This window comes from Petaurus breviceps, unplaced genomic scaffold, assembly GCF_028583685.1.
Source record: "Petaurus breviceps papuanus isolate PSGF00001 unplaced genomic scaffold, PetGlider_PUasm1.0 76, whole genome shotgun sequence".
Classification (NCBI taxonomy): Eukaryota; Metazoa; Chordata; class Mammalia; order Diprotodontia; family Petauridae; genus Petaurus; species Petaurus breviceps.
In genome coordinates this window covers 30720295-30727140 of record NW_027186473.1, presented here as the reverse complement: position 1 = coordinate 30727140, position 6846 = coordinate 30720295, and positions in this window count along the sequence as shown.

The following is a 6846-nucleotide window of genomic DNA, read 5'->3' as shown; positions in this document are numbered from 1 at the left end:
TCTATCTATCTATCTATCTATCTATCTATCTATCTATCTATCTATCTGTCTGTCTGTCTGTCTGTCTGTCTGTCTGTCTGTCTGTCTGTCTGTCTGTCTGTCTATCTATCTATCTATCTATCTACCTATCCCTTTTCAATGTTGTGATAAGTATATAAATCTCAATATTGACAGGTATCAGCTTCCTATATAGGGATGTAAACAGTTTGCTCTTATTGAATCACAGGTTATGTGAGTGTGCTTGTGTGTTTTCCTTATCTTTTTATGTCTCTCTTAAGTCTTGTACTTGGAGATCAATTTTTCCATTGAGCTTTTGCTTTTCCATCAGGAAAACCTGCAAGTCTCTTATTTCATTGAATGACTCTCTCCTTGCCTGAAAGATTTTGGTCAGTTTTGCTTTATATTTGATCTTTGGTTGCAGTCCAAGCTCTTTTTGCCTTACAAAATAACATATTTAAATTCCTCCGATCTTTTAATGTAGTAGCTGCTAGCTCCTCTGTGATCCTGACTGTGGTTCCACGATATTTGAATTGTTTCTGGCTGCTTGCAGAATTTTCTCCTTGACCTTATAATTCTGGTATTTGGCAACTATATTTCTTGGAATTTTCAATTTGGGATCTCTTTCAAGAGGAGTCCGGTGAATTTTTTTGATAACTATTTTACCCTCTGATTCTAGGACTTCAGGACAGTTTTCTGCGATAATCTCTAGAAGACTATTGTCCAGACTGTTTTTTATCATGGATTTCCAGTAGAACAATAATTCTTAGATTATCTCTCCTAGATATGTTCTCCAGGTCAGTTGTTTTTCCAGGGATATCTTTTAAATTTTCTTCTAATTTTTCAATCTTTATATTTTGTTTGACTGATGCGTCATGAAGTACTTAAGCATCAACTTGATTGATTCTAATTTTTAGTGAATTATTTTCCTTGGTTAGTTTTGAAGCTCTTTTTCCATATGTTCAGATTTCTTTCTTAGGAAGGTATTTTCTACAGTTAGATTTTGAACCTCCTGTCCCAGTTTATAAATTTTACTTTTTAAGGATTTGTTTTCTTCCGTGAGATTTTTTTTCCCATTTTGTCCAATGTAATTTTAAAAGAATTGGTCAATTTATCTTCTTCCTCTCTAAATTGGCTTTTAAAATCTTTCTTGGGCTCTTCCAAGAATGCTTTTTGAGCTTGAGATAAGTTCATATTTCCTTCTGCACTCTCAGGTGTGGATATAGGGTCGATGGTATCTACTGAAAGTGATTCTTCTCATTCACAATCATAGGATTTAATTATCTTTGGTTGCTTCTGTACCATTGTGATTGTCTATTTCTTGGCCTTTAAAGTGGATTTCTGCTTCTGAGGTACAGAGGGCTCTGACATTCTTATGCTGGGAGGTAGGGGTATGGTTGGTAACTTTGTGTGTTGTAGCATCTGGGTGTCTAGATTCAGGCCAAGGCCAGGACTCTCAGTGTTTATCCTGGGTTACCCTGAGGCTAACATAGTAAGGTGAGGGGGAGGGGTTGTTTGGCCACTTTAGGCTCACCTCTGTGTCCCTGGGCTACAGCTTGGTCAGGCTCAGTAGCTGGCAGCCTGCCATGCTGGTGTTTGCAGATTTCCTTGATTGTGCTAAGGCACACTTGGGCTTCTAATGTTAGCACTTGCTGGCTCTACCTCCCTGGGCTTCAGGATCTCCCACTGTTCAGCTGAGATGGGGCTTGTTTGGATGCCTCCCACCTTTCACTTCAGGTTCAGCACAGCTTCAGTCATACCCTTCCTCTAGGACTCCCAAGCCTGCCATTGCTTCCACTATTTTAGGATTTTACACTTGGGCAATAATCTCTTGGTTTTCAGGGTCATGAAGGAGGATTAGAGCAGCTAGGATTTACCCTGCCATCTTGGCTCATGGAAGTTCAGGTAGGTGATTTTTAAACATCCAAGTTGTGGGCTGATAGCCCCAGGAGAAGCTGCTATGGGCCCTGTGCTTCCTCTTCCCCAGCTCCAACCAATGCTGTGTCCTGTGGTGAGAGGTCTGTAAGCTGGAGCTCACTTTCCCTCCCTCTCTGTGTGCTCTGGTCTCAGGTGTGCACTGGTGCAGCCTGTGTGCTCCATGCTCCCTCTGCCCAGTCCTATGTGTTCACTTTCCTGGACTCCATCTCCCAATGGATTCTGTCACTCTAAAATCTGTTCAGATTCACTTTTTAGAGGTTACTGATGGAATTCATGGAGGAGCTCAGATGAGTTCCTGCTTCCTTTCCACCATCTTGGCTCCACACCCACCCCCCAGCAAGTCTTTAAAAATAGAAAGACTGAAAAATAAGTTGATGATGATCTGATTTGCTAGAGAGCACTGTTTGTTTTGTTTTGTTTTTCCACCAAATGGTCCCTATATCAATGGAATCATAGGTCTGCTAAATAAAATTAAATATATCAGTGATCTTTGATTTTGTTGGTATGGTATCTCCCTTCACTGATATACATCACAACCACTATACACTTTAGTAAACTGCCTTGTTTAGTTATTTTTCCAGAAAAATCCATTAGTCTTAGTTGAAATTCATAATGAGCCTCACCAAATCTACTTAGGGTGGGCCTCTGATGAGGAACATATAGCCTGGTCCTGGATCCATAGCCTTCCAAATCAGTTTAGACTCCACTGACATAGCCTTGAGACTTCTATCACTTTCAAGATAGTATGAGACATCAAATTAAAGATAGGTAAAGATAAAGTATATTTTATAAACTTTAGTGAGAAACTATAAACTTTTAGATAAACTGTAGTGAAGGATAAACTAGAAAGGAATTTATTATGGCTGTCACTATAGTTCATGCCCACTTCCTTCTCAAGATAAATTTATAATATTTTATTTTATAATAATAATATACTTTATTTACACACACACACACAGACATTTAGATTTTGCCACATCTTGCTTACATCTGTAGTCATTGACAGAATACTGTATTCTGCATTAGTTCACCTTGTATTTTTCCTTTGACTTTTAGGTCACCCAAATGTGTGTGTGTGTGTGTGTGTGTGTGTGTGGTGTGTGTGTGTGTGTGTGTGTGTGTGTGAAAACCTTTGTTGCTAATTCTATCAAGTTTGAGAGTACTACAAGCCTTCTCATGAAATTGCAATGTAAACAATCTAAACCCAGTAAGCCACATTGATGAATAATACTTTTAGACACACGTGACATGTAGTTAGCAGGGAAACCCAGTGAATTTATTTCTGAGAACATATATCTCATACAGGAATGGCAGATGTAGGATGAGCTGTATGCAGTTCTGAACAACAAGAAGAGAGCAGGCTGGATTATATTTATGAAATCATTCTGTGCTTTTAAGATTCCAACTTGCTCCCTGACACTTAAAACCCATCTTTGTGGAACACCACGATCTCTGAAGAATCAAAATTGAGGACATCTCTATTAGCATCCCCCCCCAAAAAAACTGCCTCCTTGACCCACAGCTGGTGAATTCCTTGTGACATTCTCTAGTCCCAGAAATGCAAGAAAGTACTGGACATTTTCTCATTTAATTTTTACATTATGTCTTTAAGAGACATGCCTTGTCAAAAAAAAAGGGGGAAAGGATTTTGACAATGACAGAAAGTGCTTAATTTAAAATGTATTTTCTGCTCCTTCTTTCCTAGTTCTGTGAAAAAGCATTATGCTGCTAGTATTTTAGGTGCTGTCATTTCAAGATTTACCACATTTTGACTTCTTCATCACTTCTTTAGCATTTTTTTGCTGGGTTATTTTATTCTAGAAGCAAAATGCAATATAATTAATATGGAAGTATGTTGACATGGAACAAAGAAACACTGAGATGAGGAGGGTAGGTATAAAAGAGTGGAAAGATAATAAGATTTTTGAGTCAAAGATTTTATTTTTGAGTCCCAGCTTTGCTAATTTTATTATCTGTATAACTTGGACACATCAAATGATCACTTTGTGCCTCAGTTTCCTTAAGTGTAAGTTGAAGTAATTGGACTTATTTATGTGACAGATTCCTTTCTAGATTAAATGTTCTGACCTAGATATCTTACAGAAAAGTTTCTGAAGCATTGAAAGACAGTTTCAAACTAAAATGAAAAGAAATACGGTCAAGGAAAATCTGCCCTGTCATGAATAGTCTAAAATCAGTACACATTTAACACAAATATTTTTTATAAAACATATCTTTCTCTTCCATTCTATTTTAATACCAAACAAACAAATACAATTCCAAGAAGGAGTTTGGAGTCCATTTCTTATTCTCCTCTAAGAATTTTTTCCATCATGGTTTTCTTCTGATTTGTATAAATGTGCAATTATAAGGAAATACATTCAGAATTTCAGTCTATACAAACTTTGCCTGTTTTATATTGATAGGTTTTTCTCACTTTATTAAATGATTATGATTTTTAAAATCCTCGATATCAGGATGTGAAACATCACTACAGACTTAAATTGTAGGATCTAGAACAGATATGAAGTTAAGGAAGTTTTCCAAGGACAAGAAAGGTTATCAGTACATAAATGGTAATAGTAGTAGACATTTAGAGCTGCAAGGAACTTTAGATGCCATCATGACCAAACACCAAACAGGTAAGGAACCATTAACTCCAAATCCGGTGATTTATGAATTATGTTTACTGGCTCATATGTTCCTCACTGTAAATTGATGCATTTGTTTTCTGTACATATAATTAATATAGTTTTCTGTACATAAAATTAATACAGTATAAGCCAGTTTTCTCCGGACCTGATCATCAGTATGCCAGATCCAAAGGCCTGAGTTAACTTCACCAAGGAATGACTTTACTGTAATCCAACCTGAAACAATTCATGAGTCTTATTTACTTTTCTTCTTTATTTTTGTCAATTAGAATGTTTACATGATGCCTATGACAAGCATCGTGGGGTACTGCACATCTGTGAGAGAGATGACTGATGTGAGGGAAGGGGATTTGAAAGAGGAGTCTGCACTAGAAGGGAAAGAAATGGTGGTCGAACATGAACCTCCTTACCTCTCTTCTTTAAGTTTCTTGCTTTTGGAGGAACTTTTGTAGCAAGGTAACACTATATCTTCTTGGGGAAATCAGACAAACGTTGTTTCAGGATTAAAGAAACAGAGATAGATAGATAGATAGATAGATGATAGATAGATAGATAGATAGATAGATAGATAGATAGATAGATAGATAGATAGATAGATAGATAGATGCACAAATCTGATTTCATGAAAATGGAGGAGATGCAAAGCTGGGGGAAGGAGAATCTGATGTTGAGAAGGTAAAATTAACACTGGCTGCTTTTCTGCTCACATCTGCTTATGCAATAGATTTGGGAGATGCTTCTAGGGTACCCTGTTTTTCCTACATTCATCCAAGAATTGTATCAATTCAGGAGTTATTTATTCTTTGTCCAATTCCCACATATGAACAATTGAACACAAATTTATAGATAACAGCCTTCTCTGCAGTTTAGAGATGGAACTGGAACTGAAAAAAAAATGACACAGAGTAACATGTGCTTGGCATTAATTTATTAAAATATTAATATTACCTGGAGTTAAAGCCTAGGGATTATGTATGAGACTCTCCTTACTGATAAAGAAAAATGATTAATCATATAGAGTTGCTGCAATTAGTTGAGGATTAGAGTTGATTATAGATTACCACTCCTAACCCAGGTATTGATTGTGAAGTAATCATTCTCTTCACTAATAAGGATAGTTTTATTCAATTCCCACACTTGAATCTTTGCTTACATTCCCACTTTCTTTTATCATTTTGATAAAAAATGCTCCCTAAAATAATGACCAGAGCAAAGGCGATTTTATGGAATGCTTGCAAGAGACAAGAAGGAAGAAGAGATGCAAAGTCCAACCTGGGTCAAACAAAGAGGTTTGATTTATGAATACACAAGTTATTTGATTTGTGATAGTCACACAGGTGATTTGGTTGATGGACATCAGAGAGATTTCATTGATACGTACACAGAGAACTACAGACTGACATCATAATGTAACACACTCTATCCAGAGGAACAAAAGTAATGAAACTGTTGACCAAAATATTCTGAGACTCCTGAGAGATTCAGACAGCTTAATTGATACTCATAATGCCCTCAGTGCGGTCTTTCCTGCTTACTGGCTACTAAGCAGACATGACTCACATTATTCTGGGAGTGTAAATTAAAATCTCAACAAGATTTCACTGAGATACAAACAAAATGTCAAATGCTATATTTAGTAGCACTGGTTACTGCCTTAGACTCCAAAAGACATTCTAAGCTTGAGAAGGTGGCACCACCAAATCAATCCTTTTCAACTGTTTACAAGGCTCTACCTGTAAATCTTCTGTTTGTATAGAAACATCTTATTTTTCCTAATTTGTATTTGGGTATGAAATTAGATAGATAGAGATGAATAGAGAGATATAGAGACATATTTATAGACAAACATATCTATCATCTATCTATCCATCCATCTATACATCTATCTATCTACATATATGCATATGTGTGTGAATGCATATGGTTCAATGTTGTCGTACATAACTTCAAGGATGTCCCTAAATAGTTTTATCATAATTGCTAAATGGATTTAACTCAAACATTGGGAGTAACTTAGATAACAGAAAACTTAATTATATGTGCATCTTTTCCTTGGAATTTTTATCATGTTCCAATTTTAGTAGAAATATAAATGTGATAAAATCATGGTAAAAATGCTTGCTATTTAAGGTGCCATAATAACTACAACCTTTCAGGAAATAGAATCATATGGATTAATATTAATGCAAAGTTAATATAAATTCAAAATAAGTGCCAGACCAAATAGTTTGCATATGTTATGTAAACATATCTGAAT